General features: G+C 41.5%; 1 protein-coding gene across 3 annotated transcripts in view; it reads left to right on the top strand.

Annotated features, from left to right (window-relative positions):
- Window positions 1-712: 712 nt before the first annotated feature.
- Window positions 713-16,206, top strand: part of SNAP25 (synaptosome associated protein 25) — a 77,003-nt gene continuing 61,509 nt past the window's right edge. The window contains exon 1 of one of the 3 annotated variants that reach the window (XM_017673970.3): window positions 713-870. The gene's annotated coding sequence lies outside the window, so the exon portion shown is untranslated. Of the gene's footprint in view, window positions 871-942; window positions 1,058-16,206 lie in introns of those variants that run through there. The other 2 variants (XM_017673967.3, XM_017673968.3) reach the window with 2 other exon arrangements.

Below are 16,206 nucleotides of genomic sequence, written 5' to 3' on the forward strand. Positions count from 1 at the left end.
CCGTCCTCCTTCCCCCGAGTTATTTGATCCTCAGAGACAGTTGCTCTGACGTACTTGAAAATACGGTGTCTCTCCCCCCAACTGACCACATTAATGCGAACTCAAGCCCTCAATGTTCCTTTGATAAAATGAAGAAATCGCTCGTAGAAATCGCAACCCACGTGGCCTGACCATATATGGAGCTGTTGATGGTTGACAGGGATGCCCCTTCGGACCCTCTTCTTTAGAAAAAAAAAAACTGTGCTGAAATTCCCCGCCCCCACCACCTTTACATCTCTTTCGCCTTCTCTCCTCTGACTCAACCAAAGGCTCAATTCAGCAGGGGAAGCGTTATATAAATATAAAAATATACATATATGTATATACATATATAATCGAATGTGTCACACATACACATACATATACACGTACATACAAGTACACACACACACATATATAAACAAAACAATATCAGAAAACCAGCCACGAGATAAATGTGTTTGCCCGAGATCGGGTGTTAAAATGGAGTCATAAGAATCGTCCAGTTCGGGTGTTTATAGAAGATTAAAATACAAGGGTTTGCAGTAAAGCGCACAGGGAGCTGAGTCAGGCGCTCCGCACGTCGCAGCTCCTCCCCCCCCAGCCCCGCAACCCGCGTCCCCGCTCCACCCTCCCCCAACACACTTTCTACCCGCCCCTCCAGGAGAAGGCTATTAAAAGCTGCTGACGTCAAAAGGGACGGCCATCTTTGATGAGGGCAGAGCTCACGTTGCATTGAGGACGAAACCTCGGGGAGGTCAGGCGCTGTCTTTGCTTCCCTCCTTGCTTGGCGGATCCTCCACACTTGGAACCTGCTGGGGCCGGCGAACACCATCCTCTGGAGAAGCCAAGGTAAGGATCCCCCTCCCCAGGTCGTGGTTCTGGTTCTGGTTGGCTGCATACCCAGAGAGGGCCGGCCGCAGCTGGGGAGACAAACTGAGCTTGGGTACACACAAGTATTTGTGCAACTAGGGTGCGGTATTCCGTGCGTGCGCGTCTGGCTGGACTCCCGCCTGTAGCTTTATAAAGTATTTTCGAGGTGAGCTGCTTGGGGAAGGGATGAATGGGCACACTGCAGATAAGAGCGACGGGAGGAAGCTCAAGGGTTCCGAATAATAACTTACTCTTTTTAAATAGTAGTGGGACCCTCTCTCTTCCATTTTGCGATGCAGTTTTCAGAGATGTTTAGGCTGCTAGTTATTTTTTCTGTAGACCAAAACAAACAAACCCTGTAGTTCTAACATTATTATGACTGTTGTCGTTAGGGCTGTATTATCCAGGGAAGAATTAAGGAGAAGGCAGGGTGTGGGCGCTGGGGAGGCGAACGGAGAAAGGGGAGTTCCCGCCCCGGGCAGGCTGAGCTGCAGCCGCGACAGCAGCCTCTGTGCCCTACGGACTTGATTTATGCAGCCCGCTTCACGGCAACTGCAGGCTGGAGGGAGGCGGGCGAGTTGTGCTGGGTGGGAGGGCTCTGCCGAGGGCTGGTGGAGGTGGGCTCGCCTCGGGGACTGCGGCGTCCGGCACTCAGCACCCTGGACAGCAATACCGAGAACCGCGCCGGCTCCCAAGACCTTTCAGCACCGCGGACAGTGGTCCGGCCGCAGCGCCACATCTACCTGCGGCAGAGGCGCCTGGTCAGGGCTGGAGGCAAAATTGCCTCTCTGAGACCCTGATTTCACAGAGACGCCGATTGTAGCAGACATAGTAAGTTAGAAAGAAAGAAAAAATAAATACTGTCCACAAGGACTCTTTTGCAGGCAATTACCTGCTCCCATCTTCAACTCTTGAATAGCTTAAAAAAAAAAAGTCTACTTGTGAAAATTTCCAGTGTTGCCTTCCTCCCCTTTTTAAGGTAGGAAAACACACGTTAAAAAAATCTGCATTTATCTTACAGTCGGATATCAAGGGTTTGTTTGTTGTAACACAGAGTAGATCTGTTTACAGTAGATCCGATCTACATGGGTGGACATGAATGAGGTACATATGAAGATGCCAACACGATCTATTGATGGAATGATGTATCTCCATATATACTTTTGCTTGATAAAAATACAGGGGTAGTCGAATAAGTAGAATCAACTTTAAGGATGAAGCACTCTTCCCCTTTCCTGTCCCCTATCTTTGTAATTAGGCATTAACACAAGCACACAAGCCAGAAAAGTACATCTTTGAGAAATATTACAAGTACTATAGAGTACAGATTTTACCACTTTGGCCATGGTTTCAGAATGAGTGGACATAGATTATCTCAGCCTCCCAGTTTCTAATCTTGACCATGCAAAACCAGTTTTCCTCAGAAGAATCCAACTGTGTCCTTCCGGGTAATGCAGGCAAAAGGGCCACGGTGTTAGGCAGAAACTGGACTCTGACCTAAAGATCCACTGCAATTTATATTACAGCACTGCGGGATTTTGCCAAGGCGGTGATAAGTACTTTAACCATTTTCTACTCTAGGCTTGTAGCCTCTGAATGAACAAAAAATTATCACAGGGATATTTCCAGCTGTATGACATAGATAAAATTGGCATAAAATGACTAGGTGCAAAATTGTACTATTTGAGTAGTTGTTAAATGTGAGTAACAGCATCATATGTAAGAACATTTATACAGCACTTTAAAGAAATGCTATCAGGATCCCCTGAAAAGCCTCAACAGAAGATCTTGGATTATGTTTAGTCAGTCATTACTCCAATAATTTATATATTAGACGTGCTAAAATACCCTCTCCACACAGAGAAGGAACTTTCATTCCTAGTTACTTATTTCCTAGTGTTTTTCATTTTTATGGGTAACCATGTGTTTCTACATAAGTATATATTGATCTATTATTGTAAATGGGTATAAAATTATTATTCAAAAGTATGTAACTGCATGGAAGAATTTTATAACTCTACAACCTACAGATGAAATAAACAACTATGGTTTAGGGATAGGATGAGGGGAGAAAAGGTGGATGAGAGTGTTAAAAAATGCTTTGACTTAACGTTGCCATTTCCAGACAGCTCTCTGCGTAGTTGCGTCAAGTGAAAAAAAACTAACGCTCCCGGAATTACGTGCTTGGACATTAGTAATACTGCTGGGTTTGTTTGCTAGTGGAAGACTGAGGTGGGGGCAGCGGAGGTAGAGCACTGCGGTGAAACTGGCAAAGGGCACAGATCTGGGAGGAAGTGGTGAAATGCACAATTACGGAGCTCATTCTAGAAAAGCTTACTGAGAAATTAAAGACAAAAGCAATTGAAGCATGAATTTAACATTTGCATTATTGATAAGCTTCAGGAAAAAAAATGAGATATTTCCTATTTTAAGTTTAAAATTTTTTAAATCCAGAGCAATATTGCAGAAGAGGCAGGAGCAGATGGACATACAAATGTGCCAAGAAACATTTACACAGACCCTCTGATGGTACCTGCTTGTTTGCTCATTGTCATTTTCTGCATTACCACCTTGGCATTCAGAATATGAAACGATGCATAACTTCTTAACTTCTCCATGGTAAAAACTCCCAATAATTCACAATTTTATTTTTACTTTGTTAAACATGAACAACCACACATGCACAAACATAATACAAAATGTTCTATAATTATCTTATAAGACATTCCTAAACTCTAGGTATTAATCTCAGATTGATGGTTATCAATCAGATAATGTTTGTTTCTGCTAGTGGCTTCTCTTCCCATAGCAGCCAGCCTTTAGCAAAACATGTAGGTTTTGATGATTAGTAGAAATGAAAGATAATTTGAGAAAGAGGTTGAGAGAGGAGACATGAAGGATTAAAAACAGATAATCTGCCTTTTATTTGATGCACCACGAATAAACTATTTTTCTTACACTGTGAAACTGCTTTACAATTCTATAAAGGTAAGAAAATTGGTGTCTTCAGCCTCAGCACTAGAAACATTTCTGCAATGTCATCCATTGTCAGCAGGGACTAACCTGATGGGAAGATACTGACCAATCAGTGGGCACCAGACACGTAAATGAGCCCCAAGGAAGATATAAAGTCTCATGCTTAGAGGCCTCTGACCTCATAAAATTTAGCATCTAGTAATCTTAGTGAAAATAATAAACAATAAAAATTAATAAATAATATCAGGGTGAAAATGCAATAAAACAGTAGAAGAGAAATCACAAGGAAATAATTCTATTTGCCAAGTGAATGTGACCAAAAACAAGGAATGTAAATTCTGAGGAAGATAACATTTCAGTGGACTAGAATAATCTGAGAGAGGAGGTGGGGCTTCAGCTACCTGGGAAGTTGGGGAAAGGTGAGGGAGGTCTGCTAAGTAAAAGTTGCAGCAAGCCCAAGCCACTAGCAGAAACATTAATCTTCTGATTGATAACCATCAATCTGAGATTAATACCTAGAGTTTAGGAATGTCTTATAAGATAATTATAGGACATTTTGTATTATGTTTGTGCATGTGTGGTTGTTCATGTTTAACAAAGTAAAAATAAAATTGTGAATTATTGGGTGATTTTACCATGGAGAAGTTAAATCCAAAAAATATTTGGATGGAGTGGGAAGTTTGTGTAGAGGAAATGGAGAGTTGGAGCCTTCTGTGGAAGGCCTTGAATGACAAACTGAGCACTTGGTGCTTTATTCTCTAAAGTTGCCTTCTGAGCAGAAGCTGATATAATAAAGCAACCAGGTCCTTTTTAACATTTGGGAATTGTTATTGACAGAAGGGATTAAATTTGCATTCTTCCGGAAACAGAAAGGAGCAAATTGGTATAATAAAGGATGATTAACTTAATAAAAAATCAGGCCTCATTTAGGCATCTTTTAACGTCAGTCTTCAGCATACCCATGGACTTAGAAGTCCTGCCCAGAAGTTGGTTGTAAGTTTCAAATAGAACAAATTCAACATGAACACCTACCAGAGAGACTGAAAAGTGGGTGAAGAATCTGGGGATGAAAGGTACACAGAAAGCTCACTTGAATAAAAACCATGCAGAGCACTCTCTTCCAGCCTGTGAGTATTCTGCATTGTCAGATACACTGGCTGGCTGGCTGAAAAAGATGAGGTTTCTGTGCATGTTTCAGACAGCGTGACTTGCAGAACTAACCCTGAGAGGCTAGAACTAGGTGGTGGGGTGGGGTGGGGTGGGGTGCAAGGGGTGGGGAGAGGAGATGCTATGGTAAAATTTTGAAAAAGTGAGGTGAGGTGGACAATATATTTCTTTCCCTACCATCCTAGCTGGCTTTTGCTTATTACCCCCATTCCAGGGCTAGCTCAAGGTCTGAACTATATTTTCATTTTTAATCTTGTGGTTACTACTCTCACAGTGGAGCTTGAAAATTCCAAATACTGATGGAACTGTCAAACCAAAATAGTCAATGGCTTCCTGTGCAGGAATAAATGGCAGTTGCAGACATAAATCTTGTTGCTATTTCAGTTCTCACTCTAAAGTGTCAGGGGACTATCCTCACTTGTTCTTCATCAAAACACTGGCAGGAGAAACATCCTTAGGTAACATGTTGATTTTCAAGTTGATTCCCTGGGGGAAATTGGGTGGTAGTGACATTTTATGCTTTAGGAGGAGGTCAGACTTGTGGTTATTGAGTTGAATACAGAGGGCCTTCCAAGTGTCAAGTAAGAGGGAGGGAGGAGATACAACATAGCATTGATGAAGCAGGACAAGGTGAGTGGAGAAAAGAATTTTTTTTTAAAGTTTGTCTTACAAGAGGAAGGGGTTTCAGAGAAATTTCCAGAGAACCCCAGCTGCACTATTGATTCTTTGGAACTGCTACCATTGCTGTAATGATAATAGCTACTCCATTCTACATGATTTTCTTCACAAGGACTGTGCTTCTCAAAGCACTTCACCCAATATAAAAATCCAAGCAGTTCCTGATTTCTGAATGAATGATGCAAACCATAGCTGAATGAGTTCATGTATATTATTAGATAAGATTTAGTAAGCCGTAAGTCTGACTTAGAAGGACAGAGACACCCAAAGCTGTGATTAATCAGAATAGGCCTGTGAGGGAGAAGAGGGAGCCACTGATTCTAAAAGTTTTTACCTATACTAGATCACTGAATCCTCGTAACAACCCTGTAATCAGGGTCCTGTTGTTATTTCCGTTTTACAGATGAGGAAAGTGAGGCAGAGAAAGGCTAAGTAATTTTTCTAACATCACAGAGAAGAGACAAAATTTACTCTTAATTGTATACCATGCTACCTCTTGCATCATCCACATATTCCATACTGGCCAAATGAGGCACAGAGAACATACATGATTTTTTGTTTTTTGCAATATCTTCCCCCCACCCCACCCTCAGTTGGGCTGCAGGGTGTGAGGGCAAGGTTGCTGATCAAAAGCCAGGAGACCTGGTTTTAGCCCTGAACAACTATAATTTCTTGTTTTGGAATCACGCTATATTTAAGTCAGTCACTTAACCACTATTGAATTCAGTTTCTTCGTCTGTAGAATGACAGAACTAATGTTTCCCGATACCCCTGCCACTCAGAAGTCAATGAATCAGTGTTGAAAACTCCAGATAATAGCTCTGGGTCCAGTAACCTGATGGTCTCAGCTGGCAGTGCCTTAATACTGCTTGAATAACTGACCTAACTTTCTACCTGCTCATAAGATCAGTTACATCTGCAACTTCCCTTCTTGATCTCTCTCTTTTTTTCCTCAACAATTTCTTTGACATCATCTTTCTGAAGTCTTTCTGATCAGACTTAAGAAATCCTGCCTTTTCCCTCAAAGTCCTGATATAAGTCATCTCTGCTTTAAGGCTCTCCTGTCCTTCTCAATCATATTTACGGCTCTGTGGCACAGCCTGTTTCCTACAACCTGCTTAAACTTCTTGTAATTCTTTTTTTGACCTAATTAACTGTTTTTTAAAATTCCTTTCTAGACCATCTTTTGATCATCTCCTGTCTGACTTAAAAGCAATTTATTTGCTGCTATTTTCTCACTGGCCCTCTTCCTCTGCCATTTAGAAAAGGAAAAACAGAAGCTTTTATAGAATCTGTGAGCTCTTAAGTACTTAAAAATTAACATTTCCCTATGACCTCAATCATATGATATTAATAGCCAGCTCAAAAACTAATCAAATTTGGAGTGTGGTAAAATAACATTTCATAAAGGACAAGGGAAAGAGAGAAGGAAGCAAAGGTAGCCAATGAGATTTAAAGATCAGAGGCGAGCATCTCCAGGACAATATTTAACAATAAAATTCATAGTCATGCGTGAATTAAATTCACATGTTCCAGAAAAGTCACGTTCTTTTTGTTGCTACAACTCCATACCTACTTCAGATTTCAGCATTCTTCCACCTTGCTTGGTAAAACCTAATATTACAAGATGAGAGCCTGACTGGTTTTCTTGATGCTGATATAGATTTCAGCCTCAGTAGTGATAACCTGATAATAAGAACCAATCTGAATCCCCAAAGAGAGACGGTGGGAGGGAGATCCCGTTTAAGGGTGAGTGTTTCCTCTTCTTTGCTCATCATTATAGAGAAACTCAAAGTGAATTATAGTGTCTGCCAGAATTGATGCTGAATGACAGCTGCACTAGATTTATGGATTGCTTTCTGGGGTCATGGAAAAATATATTTGATTCACTTAGTTAGTGACAGAATCCAAATTCTGATCCACGTGAAGGGAAAAACTGAAACAACTCACGTATCTTTTCTTCTGCTTTTGGGGTTTTGTTGCCATTGATTTGCTTTGGTTCCTGTTACCCAAAGATGGCTAATTTCCATGTCTTAAATGGAGAATGTCTGCACTGTCTGCTGACTCACCTCATCATCCAGGTGCTCCATTTTATACTTGAAGAGAAAGGTTGTTTTCCCCCTAAAGTGGTAGATTCTACAAAATGACCATCTGGTCCCAACCTACCCATCGCTGTCTATGTTCAAATGACACTACTCACAACTTGGGAAATGACTTTTCAAGCCTGCAGGCTTGAGTGACTGGTTTCTGTCATTTACTGGTGACTGCACGAAAGAAAATGAAAACCTCATAGGTACACCCCTGAGGCCAGAGTTGCCCTGCCCTCTTGCATTTTTACCATTCTAGGAGAAGTCCCTCAGTTGAGCTCTGAGAGTCCTGCAAGTTGGACAGAATTCCCTTTAATGGAGAACCTTAGATAAAATTCCTGATTTCCTTTATTCAAATTCATCTTTTGTACAATTTTGAAGAGTGACTGGCAAATTACAAAATGGTATATTTCTTAAATTTCCCTTCATTTAGTCTGAGTTTGTTCTGACAGCTAGCTAGAGGTAAATCACACTGTGGCTTCTCCACTGATAAACAGAAAGTAGAAGGAAATAAATTCCAGTAAGCCTGCTAGGAAGATACCTGGCAAACAATTGCATTATGCAGTAGTCCTGTGCAGTGAATTTTTTATTTTAATGGGAAAGTCCATGATAACTTCACTATAACACTAGAGATCAAAATAGTATTCCTGATTTTTGGCTGAGAAATTGCTGAATGTAACCACTTTTTTTTCCAGTTCCAAGATGACTGTCCCTGTATTTCTCAAACATAAATCAGGTTTCTTTATAGCACTCTTTATTAATTAATTCAACAAATATTTATTGAGCATCTGTCATGTACCAGAAAAACACTGGTTACTGACCATAGAGCAGTAATTAAAACATGCATGTTTCTGCCATCAGTGCATTTTGCTGGGCATCTTCTTTTAAGGTATTGCTATTTTAGAAGGCCTGTTTCCACAGAGGATCCTTTTTAGAATTTAAGACATTAACCCAACATGGAAAAGAGCTTGGCTCTCTATCTACAATATGCCAATTGATTAAAGGTTTGTATTGAGTGGTTTGTATCCATGGAGAGGTTGCTACATCACAAACAGAATACATATTAAGAACCAGCTTCAGCCATCAAGGAACTTAGTAAATATCTAGGATAGAGTAGATCCTTGTATAAGTTTGTCTCTATTTCCATAGTAATCAAGTAGGATATCATTAAAATTTCCTTTAAGTACATGTCTATATTCTAGTGTCCCAGTCTATTAGGATCTTTCCATATAGAGACCATTTCCCACTGCTCATAGGGAGAACAGGGCAAACTTCAAGAAACATGGTACCCCTTAGGCCAGAAAGTCTCAACTATAAAATGCATTGAACAATGCCAGAATAGGGAGTGACAGAGAAACAGCAACATCTTTTGGATGGCAGTAGTTCTCAAGCCACTCCTCTTCCCTACTCTGAAAACTTCCTATCATTAAACAAGGTCCTAAGATTCAGGATCAGGTAGAAGTGTTATCCCTCCAACTCTTGCTTTTAGAAATTTACATCTTCTTATCAATGAGCAATGTTCCCATCTCCCTTGTAAGATCTATCACAGTGCTTTGTGATTATGTACTTATGCATTTCTCTTCCTTAACAGACTAGTCTTTGAGAGCAAGGGCAAAATCTTAACCATCTCTGAATCCTCAGTACCTATAATAGTGCCTATTGCATATAACCAGGTATATAGGAAACAAATGAGTGACTGAGGATACCAACTACCCTTTGCAGAGAAAAACATTCTACCACTGTAAGTAACTCCTTTTATTGATCAAATGTTATAATCAAGACAACTCAGGAGTGTAGATTCACCCTAAATGGCAGAATAAAATTATGCCCCAAGGAAGCACTTTGTTCACCCCAACTAGCTTAACAAACTTTGGCAAATAATTTATTTTCCTGACCTGTTGTTTTATCACCTATGTGAGTCGGGGATTAAAATGCTAATGGAGGATCAAAAGAGTCTCAAGAAAAGCATTTCTAAAAGTTTTACATTCAGAGATGAAAAACCATTGCCTATGCGTGACTTAAGTCAATTTCACATATAAAGCCAAGCTGTTTAACATATATAAAATCACAGTTCAAATTCTTTACTTTTCACTAAGATGGAAAGGATGTTTTTAATGCCATTCTACACACATTTATTGTTAAATATATTATAGTCACCAGAGGGATAGACTGGTGACTTCAGCCAGCTTTTGTCTTCAAGTCACATATTTGCTGCTGTTTTGCCAGAATTGGTGGAATGGTATATGCAAGCCCTGCTTGTTGATTTGGCTTTCGAGAAAATCTTCCTACACATCAGTTTCTAACTTTCCTTTTCAAGTATCCAGTGTCCTTTTGTCTAGGTCAGAAAAATAAATAAAGGCATCATGTGGTAAATCAGTCCCATTTTTTTATCTTTAAGAGAAAGCCATTACCAACTGAGCATTGAATTTTGCATTTCTTTTCTCCCCAATCCTCATGAAACAAGTCTAAAACCACTGGTCAGTTACTCTGCAGCCTACTTTCTCCAGTTGAGAATGAAGATGCCACTTGATGACTATAAGAAAAAACAGTAGCTAACTTATTGAATGCCTACAGCATGCTACATTAGACCCTTGGCATACATTATCTCATTTCATTCCTGTGGCAGCCTCAAAAGAGTTTGGAATTCTTGTCTCTCTAAATGCAAAGTCCATTTCCCCCCGCCACCCAACCATCTTACGAGTTTTCCCATGAGTTGCATGCAATCCACTGAGATCTTCTAATAGAAAGCATGTTCTTAATGTGTAGAACATGAGTCAGCAAAATCCAAAGAACTCAGTCCTCTGGGCTAAAGACCCAAATGAGATAGGGTGACATGAGTGTGCAGGAGCAACTTAAGTATCCAGACAGTCTCATTGAGCACTGGATTGAGAGTCATATGTCTGGGTACTTAGCCCATCTCCACCACTTCAGTTTTATGACCATGACCAGCTACCTAATCTGAACTAAGCCAGTTTTCCCATCTGTAAAAAGAAAGCAACAGTGGCCATGCATATGTCATGAGACCTAAAGGAACTAATACTTGTGAAGTACTGTTACCTTCACCACTCTGGGAGAGAGGGACTGTTGTTATCATGTCCCATTATCTGCCATTTGCCACCCCAGATTTCCAGTGTTCTTTAGGCAGGTTAGGTGAAGGCCATATGTTTCATTTCCTCTTTATAATGTTGAGTTCGCTTAAAGAGACAACAAGTCTTGGTATCTCATTTTTTTTTAGCTTGAGCAACATGCATGATAAAATGGGAAAATATGTTGACAGTCTTTGATTTTCTTTATTTGAGAAAGGATTTTAAAAATGCCCTTGAATAGCATCTTTCCCTTGAGAATGGCACTGTGATTTTCAGGATGACATTTGAAGACCAAAGATGCTTAGTTATGGATGAAGTAAATGCCTTGGGTTTTAATGCCTTGGGTTTTAAAACCCCTAAGGAGTTAAGAGAGATGATATGCAAAAATTTCCTGCTATTCTTTAGTTTAATGAAAAAAATTTGGCCAAAGCTTTTTAGTGAATCATTATTGAAGCTACATCTGTTGGCTTCATTTTGTATTCAGGTTTGTGTTGGGTTTTTTTGTTGAAGATGGGTTGGGTTCCTTATTAATACTGTGTGTGTCCCTGTGTGTTTTTATATGCACACACAGTATGCAGACAGAAAGGTACAAACACAGACTCTTTTCTTGCAGCCAGCCTTGGTTACAAGACTCCAACATGGATCATCTCATTGTCAAAATCTTTAGCTTGCTCTTAGGCCGCATTCACAGAACTATTCCACTTGACAGTTGGAAAAGACACCAAAAGCAATGACCACAGAATCTACTTTTGGGAGAATTCCTCTGAATCTAGGCCTACAGGACAAGAAAACTTGCTGGGAAGAGTTTTTGAAACCCATACTGTCTTTTGAGCATCTGCTATGTACTGCATATTCTATGACTGCTGTTATAAGGAAACTGTCATCTGTGTATTATCTTTAATTTCTACAGCAACTTCTTAAGTGGTGTGTGTGACTTTTCATCCTTGACTTAGAAAGGATACTGTCTGGTCAGGGCCCTACCAAGGTGCTAATTGCCGTCCCTTCCCCTGCTGCGAACCACTCTGAAACCTAGACAGGGCTTAGTGGTGAAAATATCAGGCTTTTTTATTAAAGCTTGATTGGAAAAAAATGGTTAGGACCAGCAACCAGAATTAGACTAGTCCTACTCGTAGACTTACTCCATTGGGACCCACCGAAGGAGAAAGTGCTGCAGAGATACGTGTCTGAGACAGGGCAGCTCGAGTGCCTTAGGCCCCACCTCCCTCCTCCGCGCCTCCCTCTTAAGGCACAGAACCTGCCTCAGGAGTTTTGCAGCTTTTGAAAGAGCAAAATACGCAGCCTTGCTGTGAGCAGCCAGATGGCAGAGAAAAAGCCAAGTGGGGGCGGAGCTCTGCTTGCTCACTGCCTATTTCCCATCTCACAGAGCATTTCAGTTGGGGGTGGGAGAGGCAAATAAAGGAAGGGGTGGAGGGGATAGTGGAAGCTATCTTCCCAGTACTAGTTACACAAAGAGTGGAGGTTCCTGACAAGGTAGTAATTGATGAGTCTCTGAGAAGGAGAACATGGTCCCTCCTTTTTCCACACAGCTGATAAGAGAGAGGGTGAGTTTGAATTTGAGATCCTAAATACCATGCTGCTGACCCTGCACAATTACTCTAGGGCCTTGGTTCTCAAACTGTGGTCTGTGGACCAGCAGCATCAGCCTCACTCAAGAGTTTGCTAGAAATGCAGTTCTAAGGCCCCACCCCACACCTACTGAATCTGAAACTCTAGGGGTAGGGTCAGAGGTTTTTGGGTTTTCGTCACCTCCAGGTGATTCCGAGCACGCTTAGGAATGAGAACCAATGTCCTAGGCATCTTAGTAGCTCCTTCAGGTGTTCACATTGACCCTAAACTGGGTCTGATGAGGGTGAGGTGTTTCTACTGTTCTCTTCCTTCCCAAAGCTGTGACTGGGTACTTGGGGAGAGAAGAGCTGTCTTGGGCCCCTGGATGGAATTCTCTACTCACCCTTCTGACTTAGTAATGAAATGCTGTGATTCATCAGAATGATTTTGAAGAATGAGAAATGTGAATATCCACAAAAGGAGGACAGGGGTCTTGGCTGGCAGACAGGGGGCTCCTTCTTAGTGCTTTTTTCCTCCTGAAACATTGGCTCAGTCTCTGACTCCCAGAATCTTCTCTCCAAAAGTTACTGAAACTTAAAATCTCACCAAAGGACAGGACTGTCCCTTTCTTCCTTCTTCCTGTCCAGTCTCCAGCCTCTGAAGGATGCTAGAGAAGAAAATGCACCCACTGTGCAAAGGATAAAGCAGTTCCCATTTTTCCTCCTTTAATGACTCATTAAACTGGCACAGGTGCAAGGAGGGGACTGGCTCTTTTCCATACATTCCTACAATTTCTTGTTTTCTGCTCTGGGTAAGAACACCAACTGCCCTTTGGAGAAGGATCCTGAATCGCTCCTATCACTCTTGTTTTCTGCCCTGCTCTCATGTAGAATCATAGATTTGGGTTGTTGGGGCAGACCTTACAAATGGCATTTAAAGGATCCTGAATCGCTCCTATCACTCTTGTTTTCTGCCCTGCTCTCATGTAGAATCATAGATTTGGGTTGTTGGGGCAGACCTTACAAATGGCATTTTTAAAAAAATGACACATGACTGGGTCCAGAGATAAATCACTTAACCAAAGTCATAGGTGAGCACTGTAGCTAAGGCTCCTGGCTCAGTTCTGTGATCTTCCTACTGCCCTGGGCTGCCTTGCCACTTCTGCTTCCAACTCTTCCAAATTGGGACCAGCACAGGTCCAAACTCCAGTAAGGAAACTTTTCAGCCTGCTGCTGCCTTCAGAGGTCTTTGGCCTCCTGTGGTGACCAAACATCTATAAAAGCAGGCTGAGAATGTTCCCAAGTTTCTGAACTGCCAGGCAGGTCTTCCTTAAAGTGTTGGCTCTATTGCTTATGTCTGTGTGGGTTTTGTACATGACAGGAACCCAAAACACAAGTGGTTTAGGAAAAACTTGAGCTTGGTTGTCTCAAAGAATCTGGGTAAAATGTTGAACATTTACCCAGGGCGGAGAGGAAGCTGGAACTCAGAAACAACTCAGACCCAGTGTTCAAACACAATCAAAGCTCTCTTTACACCTCCTGTCCCTGCTTCTTTCTGAATGTTGATTTCACTTTCTCTTGTTAAAAAGCCAGTCCTTCCCTCCACATACCAGCAACATAGGCACCCAATTTGTACTTTCAGCTCATCGATTATGGAAAAGGGGATACCATTTGTTGTATATACCCCATGTTCAAAAATCTCAGGGAAAGGCTGTGATTGGTCCAGTCTGGGCCAGGTGCCCAGCTTATACCAATCATTTGCATGTGTGGAGTGACATGGAAGAGTATGACTTCCATGCTGAGACCACAGAATTTGATTGAAGGAAGAACCAGTTTCAAGGTAGGCATAATAAGCCATACTGTATATGTCCTATATACACAAAAGAAATTTTTAAATTTTATCAGGTCACCTACCAAATAATTGTATCTATTCATCCTGTGACTGATAACACTTGTTTCTTTTTTCCAAATTGTTTCCCACTACATGATTCATTCTTTTTAACTTCATGACAGCTCTAGAAAGGAAATTGGTTAAAATGTACATATCAAAATATTTTTAAAACTTATGATAGAGTAATATATGAGCTTTTTAAAATGAAACATTAAATATCAATATTCAGTGGTGAGTATATAAACTATCATAATTTCAGAATGGTAATGAGATGTATATGATATTTTGAGATTTCTGTAACAAGTATAAAATGATATTAAGACAGCTGAGATTTTACTGGTGATGGTTCAGGGATTGAGTACCCCCAGTGGTCTTCCTGTCCTCAAGACACCAGTGATGGCTGGGAGACCCTGAGCAATTATTTTGTGTTGCATAACAAAAGCCAAAACTTTAGTGGCTTCAAACAGTGCTTTCTTGTTGCTCGTGGGCCTTTGGGTTATCTAGAAGGTTCTTTAGTCAGCTGGTAGATTGCCTGGGGTTTTGTTGGTCTAGGATGTCCTCGCTTCCTGGAATGGTGGTTGGTGCTCTGTCTCAGCTGGGGTGACAGGAGTGATTAGACCACCTATCTCTCTCATCATTCAAAAATAGCAAGAGAAGGGACTCTTGTCCCCTCCTGGTGTGAGCCGGGAGCTCTGTCTTTTCACTTTATCTCTAAATAAAAGCCTGTACCTTGCTCTCCTCCCTTGAAAAAAAAAATAGCAAGAGAAGGTGAACGCTGATGTTTAAGGACTTTATAAGTCTGATTAGGCCACAGTTGCTATTGTCCCATTGGCCAGAGTAAGTCCCATAGCCAAGCACAGCATCAGCGTGGCACCACCCAAGATTATGGATACTGAGAGGAGAATTATTACAGTCATTTTTCCAAAAATATCAATCACAGCTCCCACCAATCTTGGAAGCATAAGTCAGAGAAAGCCCCTGCATCTGCCACAGGGTGGGCACTGGGCTCTGGGGCTACATAACTTTCACTAAATTTCACAAACTTGAGGAATTTAGACATGGGTGATTATTACCTGCCACTGAAGGCCTTTCAGTTCCTTCCCCAGCCAAAGTTAGAGACCTCAGGTTTCAGTTTTGGATATCTGTGGTTTAAAAAGGCATCTGGAACATCTCCTTGAATCTCTCTAAGGCAACTAAGCAATCAGAGACCCAGATGTCTGGTAAATTCATGGGGGAGTCAAAGGGAAAATTTTCTCCTCCGAACACTGAGGATAAGTTAGCCTTCCTGGATTCCAGATGGAAAAACTTCTATCAGCTTCTTATTCTTTTGTAATGATGTTTCTTCACATGACATTTCACTTGGGCTTATCTTGCTAAGGGCAGTTGTATTTGAAGTTTTTTCTCTTTCCTTCCAGAAGTCCCCCTGGTTCAAGCAAACTCTGCTTTCTCCTCTCATTTCAAAGCTCCCCATAATGGTAGAAACGGTTCTCAGCCTGCCCGTTGCCCAGTGAGTGCTTTGGAAATGGGAACCCGAGGGAGGAAACAGTGGAAAAAACCTTGAACGCTTTTCTACTCTGCTGCTGCGTCATGGAAAACAAGGCAGGCATCCGCCCCAGGGCCTCCCAGCAGGCCCCACCAGAGCTGTCCTCTTAGTGGTTCCACGGATGAGCAGGGGATGTCTGGCTCACCCAGCTGTCTAAGTCAGGGACTTCCAAAGAGAATTCTGACATATACAGTATTTACTCAACTCACTTCAGATATCAGATGCCAGACCCCTGAAGAGCAGTCCATGAGCAGAACTGTCTGCTCTTTCAGATTCTGCACTAGCTGCAGTTTAGTAGGTCCCCAAGCAAACACAAAGGCTT

This window comes from Manis javanica, chromosome 5 (assembly GCF_040802235.1).
Source record: "Manis javanica isolate MJ-LG chromosome 5, MJ_LKY, whole genome shotgun sequence".
In the NCBI taxonomy this organism is placed as follows: Eukaryota; Metazoa; Chordata; class Mammalia; order Pholidota; family Manidae; genus Manis; species Manis javanica.